This window comes from Ornithodoros turicata, unplaced genomic scaffold (genome assembly GCF_037126465.1).
Source record: "Ornithodoros turicata isolate Travis unplaced genomic scaffold, ASM3712646v1 Chromosome25, whole genome shotgun sequence".
NCBI lineage: Eukaryota > Metazoa > Arthropoda > Arachnida > Ixodida > Argasidae > Ornithodoros > Ornithodoros turicata.
The window spans coordinates 314,565-328,412 of NW_026999346.1; the positions used below are offsets into that span (position 1 = coordinate 314,565).

A 13,848-nucleotide genomic window follows, 5' to 3' on the forward strand; every position below is an offset into this window, starting at 1 on the left:
GACCGAAACGAAGAGCCACTTAAACCACCGATGTGCTTTTTAAAAGAAGAAATTGATCAAATGTACACAATAGCACGGTACAGGCAATTGGTACCGGAGTGGTTATGTGGCAAAATTACTCCCAAGTCGGGAAGCTTTTGGTGAAATGTTACGCGCGTGAAGTTCATGTGACATCACTGTAAATATGCCATCATCAATAAATAAATGTGCAAAATCAGGAAAAAAAAAAGTGGGGGCGTAGCTCACTGGTAGAGCATTCGACTGCAGATGGAGAGGTCCCCGGTTCAAACCCGGGCGCCCCCTCGTAACAAAGCTTTTTGTTGTTATTGTAGAGTGTGTCATCCTAAACCAAATTTGCAACGTACTGGAGCATATAACAGAAGCACCTTTGCGTTATGATATAGGGGAGATGGCGTACCGAAGTGCCCGTACTGTCGTAGCAAGTCGTGCAAGACAAAAGAAATGAAGAAACGAAAAGAACAGGATGTGGGGGTGTAGTTCAGTGGTAGAGCATTCGACTGCAGCTCGAGAGGTCCCCGGTTCAAACCCGGGCGCCCCGTCGACACAAAGCTTTTGTTGTTATTGCGGATTGCGTCATCCCAAATCAAATTTGCAACGTAGTAGAGGATATGACAGAAGCACCCTTTGCGTTATGCTATATAGGGAAGGTGGCGTGCCGAAGTGCGTCTACTATCGCAGATGGTCGTGCAAGAAAAAAGAAATAAAGAAACAAAAAGAATAGTATGTGGGGGGTGTAGCTTAGTGGTAGAGCATTCGACTGCAGATCGAGAGGTCCCCGGTTCAAACCCGGGCGCCCCCTCGCAACGAAGCTTTTGTTGTTATTGCGGATTGCGTCATCCTAACTCAAATTTGCAACGTAGTAGAGCATATAACAGAAGCACCCTTTGCGTTATCATATAGGGGAGATGGCGTACCGTGTGCGTATACTGTCGAAGCCAGTTGTGCAAGCAAACAGAAATAACGAAACGAAAAGAACGGTACGTGGGGGGTGTAGCTCAGTGGTGTTCGTCAGGCATGCCCCCTCTCGCCTACGTTATTTGCATTGTATATAGAACCCCTGTGCAGACGTATACTACAGGACACTACAGTGATTGGCCTCAGAAACGCCTACAGCGGAGGTGAAAGTGTTGTGCTACACCGATGACCTGGCTGTGATTTGTTCTTCCAAGGAACAAATAGGAAAGGTGCTTTGTCATGTGGGTGAATTTTCGAAAGCTTCGGGTGCGGTGCTGAATATAAAAAAGACTAAAGGCTCGTGGCTAGGGGACTGGGGGACGACCCCTGTCAACTTCATGGAGATCACTTTTGAAGTGGGGAGGCTTAAGTATCTTGGAGTTGTGTTAGACCGAGACGCTCCAATCGTGTCATCATGGACATCCCGCCTGGGAGCGGTGCGTGGGAAGGTGGCAGGAATTCGGGGGAGGTCGCTGACCTTTTAAAATAGGGCGTACCTTTCTAATGCTGTTCTGTATCCTGTGCTGTGGTATGTGGGCCAGGCGGCGCCGTGTAACGCCCAGGTGATTGGGAATGTGCACAGGATCTTTCCCCAGAACATTTGGAATTCATCCTTCGAGAGAATGGCCAGGAACAATTTGTTTCGAGGTTTAAAGATGGGTGGATTTGGCCTAGTGAATCTTGAAGTGAAAATCTTGGTGCATCGATTCATGTATCTTCGTAGTGTGCGCAGCCCGCTCTTACGGTGGGCCATGCAAACTTTGGGTTGTTGTTATCTTGGAGAATGGACGGTATCATCCTGGTGTGGCCGGTTTAGAAGTGCAGGGAAGGCCTTTTTTAAGGAGAGTGCCTTTTATAAGAAGATGGCTTACGCCGTGTGTTTTCTTGCACAGCGGTTTTCATGGGATTTCCTAGTAGGAGTTAAGCGAAAGACTCTGTACTGGGCGGTGGTGGAGAATGTTTGCCCGGTACCCATATATTGGAGTCCGACGGCGGCAAAAGGCAGGCAAATGTAATGGCTAGGCTAAGGCATTACTCGGTGGCGCAGTACGTAAAAAAACACTTTCATAGGATTGTTGACCGAGACTTTTCCAACGAACAAATGGTTACTGAACAAGGGTTTCTAGTGATGTCGACGAAGTGCTACTTTTGTTCAGCGGAAGAGACGGTTCGGCATCTGTTTACAGAATGCAGAAATGCTATATGTATGTGGTCAGATGTTGAGAAAGCTCTGGGGCAGAGGTTGGATGTGGCATGGGAGAGCCTTAAATATCTGCGTCCAACACAGAGCATGCTTGGACAAACCGGGGAAGTCATCTTGTTGCTTGGAATCCAAGCAATCTGGTCAGACCGAGATGACAAGTCAGATGGCAGACTGAGAAACAGGAGGCATTGGGAATATGTTGCCCAGGTAGCGCAGTGGACTCTTAGCGTGAGGGACACAGACAGGGGTGGGGCCATGGAACTTCAGACACTTCAGAAATTCCTGCACAACCCCTGGGAAAAAACTGTCATGTAAAGTGCACTGCGGGTGCCTTGCGTAGTACTACGAGTTGAAGGTACGCTAGCACTAATAGCGGCCGGCCACCACAGTGAGGGGTGACCTTTTATGATGTAATGGTTTTATTGTAGCGACGTAAATAAAAAAAAAAGGTGTATCTCAGTGGTAGAGCGTTCGACTGCAGATCGAGAGGTCCCCGGTTCAAACCCGGGCGCCCCCTCGCAACAAAGCCTTTGTTGTTATTGCGGATTGCGTCATCCTAAATCAAATTTGCAACGTAGTAGAGCATATAACGGAAGCACCCTTTGCGTTATGATATAGGGGAGATGGCGTACCGAAGTGCGCATACTGTCGTAGTCAGTCGTGCAAGAAAAAAGAAATAAACGAAAAGCACAGTATGTGGGTGGTGTAGTTCAGTGGTAGAGCATTCGACTGCAGATGGAGAGGTCCCTGGTTCAAACCCGGGCGCCACCTCGTAACAAAGCTGCTGGAAAGGAGCAGGAATCAAGCTTTAGGTAACGTTTAATGGCAGATGACTAAGTCCGACTGTGCCGATGACGATGGCTAGAACAACTGCGGGTGAAGCGCGCACAGGCCACGAGCGTCAAGGGACGAAACATCAGCTTCCTTTTTCTTACACTCCGTGCGGCGCATGGGTAAGACGGAGCCTGTGGTTGGCCAGATGGTACAGTTTCTTGTGACAGTAGCAACGATATTGACGGGGTGACGGCTTCTGATAACGAGGTCTGAAGGGAGTTGTCCTTGCATTTGCAGGGCTGCGGTACCTGTTGCAATACGTGATGCAAGGCGAGGATTCGAGATCCGTTGCGTATAAAGGATGCAGTGGGTCTTGCTTCAACGGAGGTGGTGCTCCAATGAGCATGGGTAGTCCGGAGGACTTATCCGTAGATGGCGGTGGTATGTCCTGTAACAGCAAGCTTTGAGGTACGGGACGATTCAGTGGGGTCGACGACTTGCCAGTTGAGAGGTTTCTATCCCGATCGGACTTTCGTGTCATAGGACAGACACTGGAGTCCGGTGGCATTTCCGCTTTCCGGAGTTGGATGTCCTTGAAGCGAGTCGGTTGTGGTATCGTTGTCCAAAAGATATCGTTCAAGTTCCGTTTGATCGTTCCCCTGGTGGTAGTCGAGTTAGTCGATGGATTTGCTTCTATCATTTGAACTTTCATATCTGTATATTCAGGGTGGTCGTTGTCAATTAGGGCGTCTTGAACTTCTGGTGTTAGTGGCTCGTAATCGGGGTGCTTTCGCGTTGGAGCTTCGGTGAATGATGGTGCTAAGAGGCTTACATGCTGCGATGTATCCCTTGAAGTTGTGGAAGCAGGGCTAGGGTTCGTAGTCAGGTCATGATTTGTCGAGACGTAGCGCTTGGCATTCAAAGTTACTCGTGTGATGAGTTCCAGGTAGTTGTCGCATGACTCTGCCTCACTTTCAATTTCGTCATCGTCTATGAGTGCTGCAATGTTATGATCCAGATCAGAGAGCAGGGATGACTTCTTCAAACGCGGGCGCCCCGCTTCAAACCCGGGCGCCCCCTCGCAACAAAGCTTTTGTTGTTATTGCGGAGTGCGTCATCCTAAATCAAATTTGCAACGTAGTATAGAGCATATAATAGAAGCGCCCTCTGCGTGATGATATAGGGGAGATGGCGTACCGAAGTGCGCATACTGTCGTCGCCAGTCGTGCAAGAAAAAAGAAATAAAGAAACGAAAAGAACAGTATGTGGGGGGTGTCGCTCAGTAAAAAAAAAGTGTAGCTCAGTGGTAGAACATTCAACTGCAGTTCGAGAGGTCCCCGCTTCAAACCCGGGCGCCCCCTCGCAACAAAGCTTTTGTTGTTATTGCGGAGTGCGTCATCCTAAAGCAAATTTGCAACGTAGTAGAGCATATAATAGAAGCACCCTTTGCGTTATGATATAGGGAAGATGGCGTACCAAAGTGCGCATACTATCGTAGCCGGTCGAGCAAAATAGAAGATTCTTCTTGGGAAAGAAGATCTTCTTGGGAAAGAATATTATGGCTGTTGGAACTAGCCATCGCCATCAGATCGAACAAGGTAAGCTTCTGTTCCGACACAAATTTTTGTAGATATTTCTGTGTGCATTTCTTTTACGTGTTTTCCATGGGTTAGTTCACTTGTGTTACGTGTTTGGGATGGCCAGTAGGCCGTTAGATTTTCGCGTTTCGCTGCCCTCAACGATATCGCGTGTGGAGTTCTTGCTGGCCCTGGTGAGGAAGGCCCCTAAAGTTCGTTCGTTCGTTCCTTCCAGCACCAAGACCAGCACCAGGATGAGTGTTCCTTTGAGCTGCGGGCTATGTCCCGCGAGGGGGCTACGGCCCTGAAGAATTTAGTTCATATTGAAGTCGGCGGTGAGACTGTTCCTTTGGTTTCTCTTGAAACCAATCTCACCGTCGTGACCGTGTCTAAAGCGCCCGTCGGAATGAATGATGCGCATATTGTCTCGGCCCTGGGACAATATGGCATCATCAAGGACATCCAACGTGAAAAATATGAGCACCCGGAGATGACTTCCATTGAGACCGGCAATCGCCGTGTGATAATGGAGATGACGGCTCCCGTGCCCAATTTCTTGCGTGTCAGGAGTAAGCGAATTATTATTCGCTACCCCGGGATGCGACGTGTTTGTTTTCGATGTGGACAGGCTGGGCATTTTAAGAAGGCGTGCCCGGTACCTGTATGCTCTCGATGCGGCGAGGTGGGACATAACATGTGTGCGAGGCCTTGTCCAAAATGTGGTGGGGATCCATCACGTGCTCGTGGAAGACGAATCGTGTGGCGACCGTTACTAATGATTCGGAGACCGATTTCGCTGGTTCAGAGTGCCGTGACAATGTCACTGTCCTGCAGGAAACGAAGGCACCGACAGAGATTGTTGCTACGGACAATGGGGCTGGTTGGGGGCAGGAAGCCCTCGTACTTCCTGTGCAGGAGCAGTCTGCAACTGAGGTGCAGGAGCAGTCTGCAACTGAGGTGCAGGAGCAGTCTGCATCCGGAGTAGAGGTGCAGTCTGCTTCTGGGGTTGTAGAGCAGTCTACATCTAGAGTAGTGGAGCAGTCTGATTCGGGAATAAAGGTGAAACCTGTAGTGCTTCAGGCGAACGAGGATGCTGCGGGACAAGTTGTGCGTTTTTTTTTTTTTTTTTCAGCGATTCTTCGCTGGAGAGTGTAAATAGTAGCCATAGTGGTCCGGAAGATATGTGTGGGGTTACGTGCCAGGGTCTCAAGCGGAGGGCTTCGGATTCTGCACTATCCTCTCCTATGTGGGCAAAGAAGCAATAGACATGTTACTTTCACTTTTACTCATGTGTCTAAAAGTTATGACGCTAAATTGTAGGGGATTTAGCAGGAGTCCGAAACAGTTTTCAGTTATTCAGTGGGCCAATAATTTTTGTGTTGATATTCTACTCTTGCAGGAGACTCGCCTCTTATCTGCCAGTGCTATTAGAGCGTTGGAAGCGGACCACACAGTTAGGACGTTTTTTAGCCATGGTTCCGCGCATCGATCAGGTGTGGCAGCGATTCTCTTCCCATCTTTTCCTGGTGGAGTAGGGTGGTACGACCGTGACAATGACGGTCGGGTTCTCGCACTAGAATTAGACGTGGGAGGAACTTTGTTGCGACTTACTAATCTGTACGCGCCTGTGCGTCGCGGAGAGCGCGCAGATTTTTTTCGGAGCCTTGATGTTTCCTTTTAGGAAACTCTAATGTTGTGGTTGCGGGAGATTTCAACTGCGTTATTGACCGGCATGTGAGTAGTCGTAGACCAGTTAACGTGGAGCTTTCTCGCTTAGTTAACGAGCTTGGACTTGTAGATGCCTTTCTGCACCTCAACAATGGGCAGTACCAGTCACTTGGTCGAACTCTCGTGGTGCACATATCGTTTTTATGTTTCTTCTGGCATCGTTTCGCATGTGCGCGAGTGCGTTGTCTGCCCTTCTGGGGACTTATCAGACCATGAAGGGGTTCTTTTTGTTCTTGGTGGCTTTCGGCGTTACCGCACTGGATCAGGCTGTTGGAGGCTGGCTGCTTCCCTGAGTGACTCGGAGGTACGTAATGACGTCAAACTGTGGCTCGAGAGTCAGTGCGCTGTCTCTGTTGTGGTCGCCAGAATGGTGGGAACAGACGAAGCTCAGAGCCGCGAGAATTTTCCGCTAGTGGCGGCAAGAGAGCCGGGAGGAGATACAGCACCTCCGGCAAGTACTCTCTATCTTGCGTCACCCAGATTCCAGGGGCTCTGGAAACGACGACGCTATTCAGGACGTACTCAGGAGGATCACCTCTTTGAAGTTACGTGCCTGGGACTAGTTTGCTGCTTCGCAGTCGGTCTAACGCTGGTCACGAGAAGCATGTTGCTCTCGCCTTCTTCTTGGCCGTTACTTTCGCCGCCCTCGAAACACTGTCGAGGAGCTACTGACGAGTGATGGGTCAGTATTGACGGAGCCTGACTCCGTGCGGTCACTTTTTCGTGACCACTTTTCCGCCCTGTACGAGTTGGTGGTACCTCCTGATGCAAGACACCAGACTTTTTTCCCAGAGCCCAAAGACTTCGTTCTGAGCACAGCCACATTTACTCAGGATGAGTATACGGCAGCTGTTAAGGCTTTGCGAGCTGGTGGGTCTCCCGGCTCCGATGGTCTCCCTGCTGAATTCTATAAGTGTTTCCGGGGGGTACTTCGGCGCCCCCTGACCGAGTTATTTAACAGCTGCTTGGCTGCCGGCCTCCTCTGCCCTTCCATGAGGCAGAGTATAGTGTCTATGCTTTGCAAAGATCCCAGACGGAGGCGTCACCCTAATGCCTACCGACCGGTATCTCTTCTAAATACAGATTACAAGATCATTTCTACCACAATTCTAAATCGAGTTTCTCCCCCCAGTCCTGGTTTCTGTCATCCCTGTTTCACAGGCCTGCGCCGTCCCTAGGCGGTCCCTTGTGCTTCACACTCAGGCTTTGCAAGACGCGATTTAATGGGCTCATAGTCGCCACCAGTCGGCAACGCTGGTTTCTTTTGACCAGAACAAAGCTTTTGACAGAGTGAACCACGACTACATGTACCGGGTGTTGGGAGCTGTCGGTTTTGATCGTGTGGTGGTATCTTGGATCAGAGCTCTCAATGCTGAGGCCTTTGCCTGCATTGGAGTCAATGGGGAATGTCTGATACCTTTTCCATCAAATCGGGGGTGCGACAGGGTTGTCCCTTACCTCCTGCTTTGTATGCCATGGTCTTAAGCCCGCTCTTGGAAGCTCTCGCAACCTCGCTTCGTACTCGCATGCTACAGCTGCCAGGTTCCGTAGCCCTTCCGTTGTTTGCATATGTAGATGACTTCTACTTAATCCTTAGCAGTGAGGAAGTGTTATCCATCCTGGATGCCTACGGTAGACCATCGAACGCGCGGATAAGCAGGGATAAGAATGCAGCGCTCTTTATCAATTCAGTTCCCTCTTGTGCGTCTCCTTTCGGGATACCTGTTAAAACTGGATTACGCATACTGGGATACTATTTCAATAGTCGGGGAATCGCAGTATCATCGTGGATGCGCATTCACCAGCGTAGCATTCCTGTATTCCGTGAATTGAAGGGTCTGGTTCTTCCACTTACTTGTAAGGCCCGGCTAGCGGCGTCGTGGTTCTTAAGCGAGTACTGGTACCATGGTACCATATCGCTTCCGCCACGTCAGGTCTTTCTTACTGTTACCCGTATTGCTTTTCAGTTCATATGGGGTAACAGTGTGGAATGGGTGTCGCGCGCGCGTCTGTACCAGTCGCGTGAGGTTGGTGGCTTGCGAGTGCAACATGTAAAAGTGAAGTGCCTTGCTTTAGGTATAAAGGCCATTTTTGATGCCCTGAGTGAGCTTAACCATCCTGCACACGACCTTTTGCACAACCTTCTTGGCCCGCAGATTCGTTTCTTTTGTTCCTTTCAGCAGAATAGGCCGCGCTCAGAGTTTACAGCTCCCCCCTTAAAAGAGTACGTGTCATCAGTCCGTCGCCTCCGCGAGAGCCACGTGGACGCTGATCTCTCTACATGGTCAGTGAGGCGGTTCTATGTGTCCCTGCTGGGCTTACTTCCGGCACCCACCGGTGCACCGGAGCTATCCGTTCCCCGTCAGATCGCGTGGCGCTACGCTACTGCAGGATGGTTAAACTCTCGTCGCGCAAGTTGACGTCGGAGACTTGCGCACGATGTCCTGCCGCTCAGGGATCGTTTGCATCGTTATGGTCTCACCTCGCCTCGATGTCCTTTCTGTTCTAGCCATGAAACTGCGCAGCACGCTTTTCATGAGTGTCTCGTTCCCGACGTTTTGTGGCACAGAGTTGAGGAGCTGTATGGGGTTCCACAGATTCGCTGGAGCACAATTCAAACGCTCCTTCAACCCCCCCCCCCGTTCCAATCTGGGATAGACGGCAGTTCATTTTCTTAGCCGTAGAGATAAACTACCAAGTGTGGATTGCGCGCTGCATAGCAGTACACGGCGGTCGCGCTCGGGGGCCGTCACACGTTCTAAAGCCTCGTTCGAGCGGGTGTTCGCAGAGTTTTACAGAGGGAGAGAGCAGTCCTTGGTGCTATGGAGTTCGGAAGACGCTGGCTAACTTCGTCTGTGCTATTCGAAGAAACGCATGGAAGGTACGTTGTTCACTACTAAGCGTTACTTTCCTTCGTGCCGTTATCCCGTACGCAACTCTCCGCAGTCTTGGTCTGTTGCATAGCGACGACAACCACAAACAGCAATCCTTAACTTGACGTGATTTCACAAGCAGGAGCTGGCATTGCACTAGTTCTAGTTTTAGTCCTAGCTTGTTGAGATAGTTATATGAGAGACAGTCCTTGTGACTGGTCTTCCGCCTCGATGCCAATACACACTAGCATTAGAAGAAAACATCCCGTGTACAGGAGACAAAGATAACAAAAACAGAACAATAAGAAGAGCTGAGGAGACTTTTCAAACCACACTATAAGTTTTTTTCATTCGAAAGCTATTGGAAACACTGCAGGCAAGGGAATCTTTATAAGAAGCCACATATTCGGGTCATTGCAGATATCGATGAAGATTCCTCGGGATGTTTTGTTGATTGTGTTGTTGGCCAGGAGCTTATGAGAGTGCTAGCAGTTTATGCGCCCAATGTGACGTACGACCGGAAGGCTTTCTTCGAAGGGATAAGGGAAGTTCTGGACATACCGGGAAAGATTTTCCTTGTGGGAGGCTTTAATTGCGTGTTGGAGGCCAATGACTGCAGTTATCAATTTCGATGTGACACCAGCGTGAAGCAACTCAGAAGTGTATTTAACGAACTGGACCTCGTGGACGTCGGTTTAGCTGTCAAAAATAAAGAATGTCGGTTCACTGACTGGCAAAGAACCTCTCATGCACGGCTCGATCGGACATATGTACCGGGGGAAATATCGCTATCTGGTGGAAGTTACAAGATAAAGCCAGTTGCTTATCCAGATCACGCATTGGTCACTGCAACAATGAACATTGGATCTTCAAGAACACGGAAGCAACGAAAAGCCCTTCCCTGGGAAATGAACGAAAGCATACTAGAAGAAGTGGATTTTATAGAAAAGTTCCGTGTCGTGGTATCCAAATACTGGACCAAGAATAACCCGGACGCAGGTTCATGGGAAAGATATAAACAGTTAGTGAAGAATGAGGAAGTCGCTTACACACAAGAGGCATCAGAGAAAAGGAAGCGAGAATGCACTGCGCCAAAGAACACACTTTTAATTCTTATCGAAGCAGAGGAAAATGACAGAGGCAGGTATGTACAAGACATCCGTGACTGCAGAGACAGACTCCGAGAGTGGTACAGGAACAAATACAGAGGGTCACTTATTATTAAAGAGACGAAGCACCATCGAAAGTGTTTCAACGGCTCGAACGGGAAAAGAGAAACCGCAATATAATTGCAGGCCTCAAAGTAAACGACAGAGTCGCGCACGAGCAAGGCCAGATAGAAGGGGCTTTCCTGGATATGTACGATGACCTTCTATGAAAGAAGCGTTCATCAGAGAGCATACAACAGGGCATCAACATCATAAACATTTAAGAAGTAGGTGAACAAACGAGAGAGAACTAGAACCGTCCTATCATGACAGCTGAGATAGAAAAACAGATAAGAAAGATGTCTACAAACAAATCCCCGGGCACGGACGGCATAGGCGTAGCCTTCTACAAGAAGTTTGTGACAGAGATCAACCCAATTCTGCATCTTGTCTATGAAGATATTGAGAAGCGGGGTTTATTGCCACCGTCCATGTGAAGAGCCTTCACAGTCCTTATTCCGAAAAAAGGCGCTACAAGTTCAGACATACCAGATGTGGGGCAGTACAGACCGATTTCATTGTTGTGCACGGATTATAAAATCCTAGGGAAAATATTCGCAAGCCGCCTAAGCCGCAGTCTGCAGGAAATAATTGGGGAACACCAAGGGTATGGTATTAAAGGAAGGAAAATATCATCGCTCTTGCACATCATGCGAAACACGACCGAAGCTGCGGAAGTCTTTGGTCTTCCACACGCGATTCTTCAACTCGATCTAAGCAAAGCGTTTGATCGGGTGAGTCACCCGTACTTGTTCAGTGTGCTAAAAAGATGCAAGATTGGTGATTACCTATATATAGATGGACGAGAATATGCTATAGGGGCATCAGCACACAACTAGTGATAAATGGAATGTTGACTGACTGAATTAAGTTGAATCCTCAGTGCGACAGGGCTGCCCACTATCCCCGGTGCTATTCGCGCTCTATCTCGAGCCTTTGTGCAGGAACATAGTCCAAAATAAACGCATACAAGGCTTTAAACTGGCGGACATGGCAGTTAAGATGATTGCGTATGCGGACGACAGTAGTAAGTACTGACCACGCTTATCCGGAAACGCTACAAGGCTTCTGGACGCCATTAATTAGCAATTAGAGCTAATTGGGACCCCCCACATTAATCAGCATCATCCAATGAGTCATCACACTAATTGGGGAGCGTCTAACTAGTGTCCAGACCACCCTGTGCGTTTCCGGATAGACGTGGTCATAAAAAATCAAAAAATAGATAGAGAGAGAGTGGAGAGAAGGAGTTTAGTTGAAGATCAACGACGCCATCTTGAAGAAAGCGGCCCGTAAAGGCCGCTGACCATCGCCGGGCGACGGAGCACAGAGGCAGGTTGCAAAGCATCGCAGCTATGACCACCAGTTCCGGACATCCTGTGACGTCAGCTGTGACGTCATCATGGCATGTCTGGGCAAGTTATGACAGCTCTGGGCATGCAAGGAGAAAAACACTTGTAATACAGAGGCTGGGAAAGCAAGAGTATGCAAACCATCAATAGCTAACAAGAAAAAACAATTAGTTACACAACAAATGGGCCCACCACAACAGGAGCGCAGAACCATGCGACTGCTCCATCCGAGAGGCAGGCAGAAACTGGCTCGTAATGGTTTTTTTCTCCTGTATAAAGCCCCACAGCTGCACCCCCTAGCGGTTACTTTCTCAACTAATCTCACAACAAAATTATTAAGAATCACGCCAGCGCTACTCCCGGTCCCAAGGCAGAAGAAGATAGAAAACGGCTGGGATGTCCGGACAACAGCAACCAGCACCCGACGTGCACGGGCACGAAAATCGCAAACAAAGCGGGAACAAAGTCGGCGAAAGCATTAGTTACACAACAAATCACCTCACCACAGCAGGAGCGCAGACCGATGCGACTGCTCTCCGTGACAGCCAGCCAGAAACTGAGCGAGTGCGGGGAGCGCACGTCTGCTTTCCGCGACAGCCGGAGAGAAACTGACTGGGGCGCCGCTCCGCGGCCGCTATGCTTACGCGCTCCTAGCGCCCTCTAGGGCGAACACCTCCGAGAGGCTAAGAGTGAAGAGCATTCCTGCGCCCCCTGCTGGCCGTTCTCATTGGTCGTGACGTCATCCTATTGTCTCAGGGCTACCCTGTTTTTTTCCACTAATGCTCCTTTGGTCAATCTACAATGAAGCCACAGTATGACGTCATCATGCAACTGCGTGGCTCAAGGACGCGTACGCTCTAGACAGGGGACATATTATTTATTGAATCACTATCCCAAGATTATTTCCTTTATTGTTCTATAACGATTGAATAGGAAACTATTGCAGAAGAGCACCATGCATGAAAGCTGATCGTAGGAATTCCAAAGTCTTACTAAATGAGACTTGCAAAAGAACAAAATATCCTAACACGTAACTCCATCAACGGCAAATAAGAGGACTAGGTACTCAACAAATCAACACAGAGTACGGGTAAACAGGAGCGCAGAACTCAGGGCAGCACTATCGTCAAGACAACAATGTTCCTTGTCAAAAGAGAAAAATTACAAAACGTCAACACAGGAAAGCATGCATATCAGGGCATGTCAGAACACGTCAGCACAAATTGTACGACTGCTGGGCAACAGAGGAAAACAAACACTTGAACAGAGTGAAAAAGGCACTCACCATAATTTTCCCGTTCACAGCATTCCCTCATTGTAAATCCGCTCGTCACAAAATCCACCTGCATCGTCGAACACCATTCACCAGTGACGAACCACACATCCGCACCCCATCAGAGGCAGACAGAACCCCACCGAAGCACACGCTCTTCCACTGACGGCCAACGCCAGGAGCAGAATTTGCGTGTCGAGACCCGTCAGTGTCCAAGAGAGAAGTGAATCCTTGTGCCCCCTACAGGCCGTTCTCATTGGTCGTGATGTCATCCTATTGTCTGAGGGCTACACAGTTTTTTTCCACTAATGCTCCTTTGGTCAACCTCAAACAATAGTCTCTCGGTATGACGTCATCATGCAGGTGCGTGGCTCAAGGACGCGTACGCTCTAGACAGGGCACCTGTTATTTATTGAATCACTATCCCTAGATTATTTCCTTTATTCTACTATAATGATTGCATAGGGAACTATTGCAGAAAAACACCATAGACAAGAGGAGATTGTAGCATTTCATTCCCAAAGTCTTACTGTACAGGAAAAAAAAAAAGGTTCAGCAAGACATAAAGTCACACACCTGTCCTCCTCGCGGTTACTGTCTGAACTAAATGAATCACAAAATTATTAAGAATAGCTCTACTCCCATTCAAGGCAGCACTATCGTCAAGAATATTCCTTGTACAAAAAGAAAAAGGCTACATGTAGAAGGAAAGCATGTCAGAACAAGCCCAGGCATGTCAGCACATGTTTGTCAGACAAGGGGGGAAAAAGCGAAAAGAAACAAAGAAGGAAACCAGTATCAAGCTATTTCTAAGCACACGCACTCCTCTTATTCAAAAACAGTGCTCATCATAAATCTGCCAAGGACAATACACACTATTTTTC

The 13,848-nt window shown here is 48.8% G+C and overlaps 4 non-coding genes across 4 annotated transcripts; all 4 read left to right on the top strand.

Annotated features, from left to right (window-relative positions):
* Positions 1–231: 231 nt before the first annotated feature.
* Trnac-gca (transfer RNA cysteine (anticodon GCA)) lies at positions 232–303 on the top strand. Its single transcript has one exon. It is a non-coding gene; the product is annotated as a tRNA-Cys (tRNA).
* A 185-nt stretch (positions 304–488) lies between these two features.
* Trnac-gca (transfer RNA cysteine (anticodon GCA)) lies at positions 489–562 on the top strand. Its single transcript has one exon. It is a non-coding gene; the product is annotated as a tRNA-Cys (tRNA).
* A 186-nt stretch (positions 563–748) lies between these two features.
* Trnac-gca (transfer RNA cysteine (anticodon GCA)) lies at positions 749–820 on the top strand. The gene has a single exon. It is a non-coding gene; the product is annotated as a tRNA-Cys (tRNA).
* A 2,058-nt stretch (positions 821–2,878) lies between these two features.
* Trnac-gca (transfer RNA cysteine (anticodon GCA)) lies at positions 2,879–2,950 on the top strand. The gene has a single exon. It is a non-coding gene; the product is annotated as a tRNA-Cys (tRNA).
* The last annotated feature ends 10,898 nt before the right edge of the window (positions 2,951–13,848 follow it).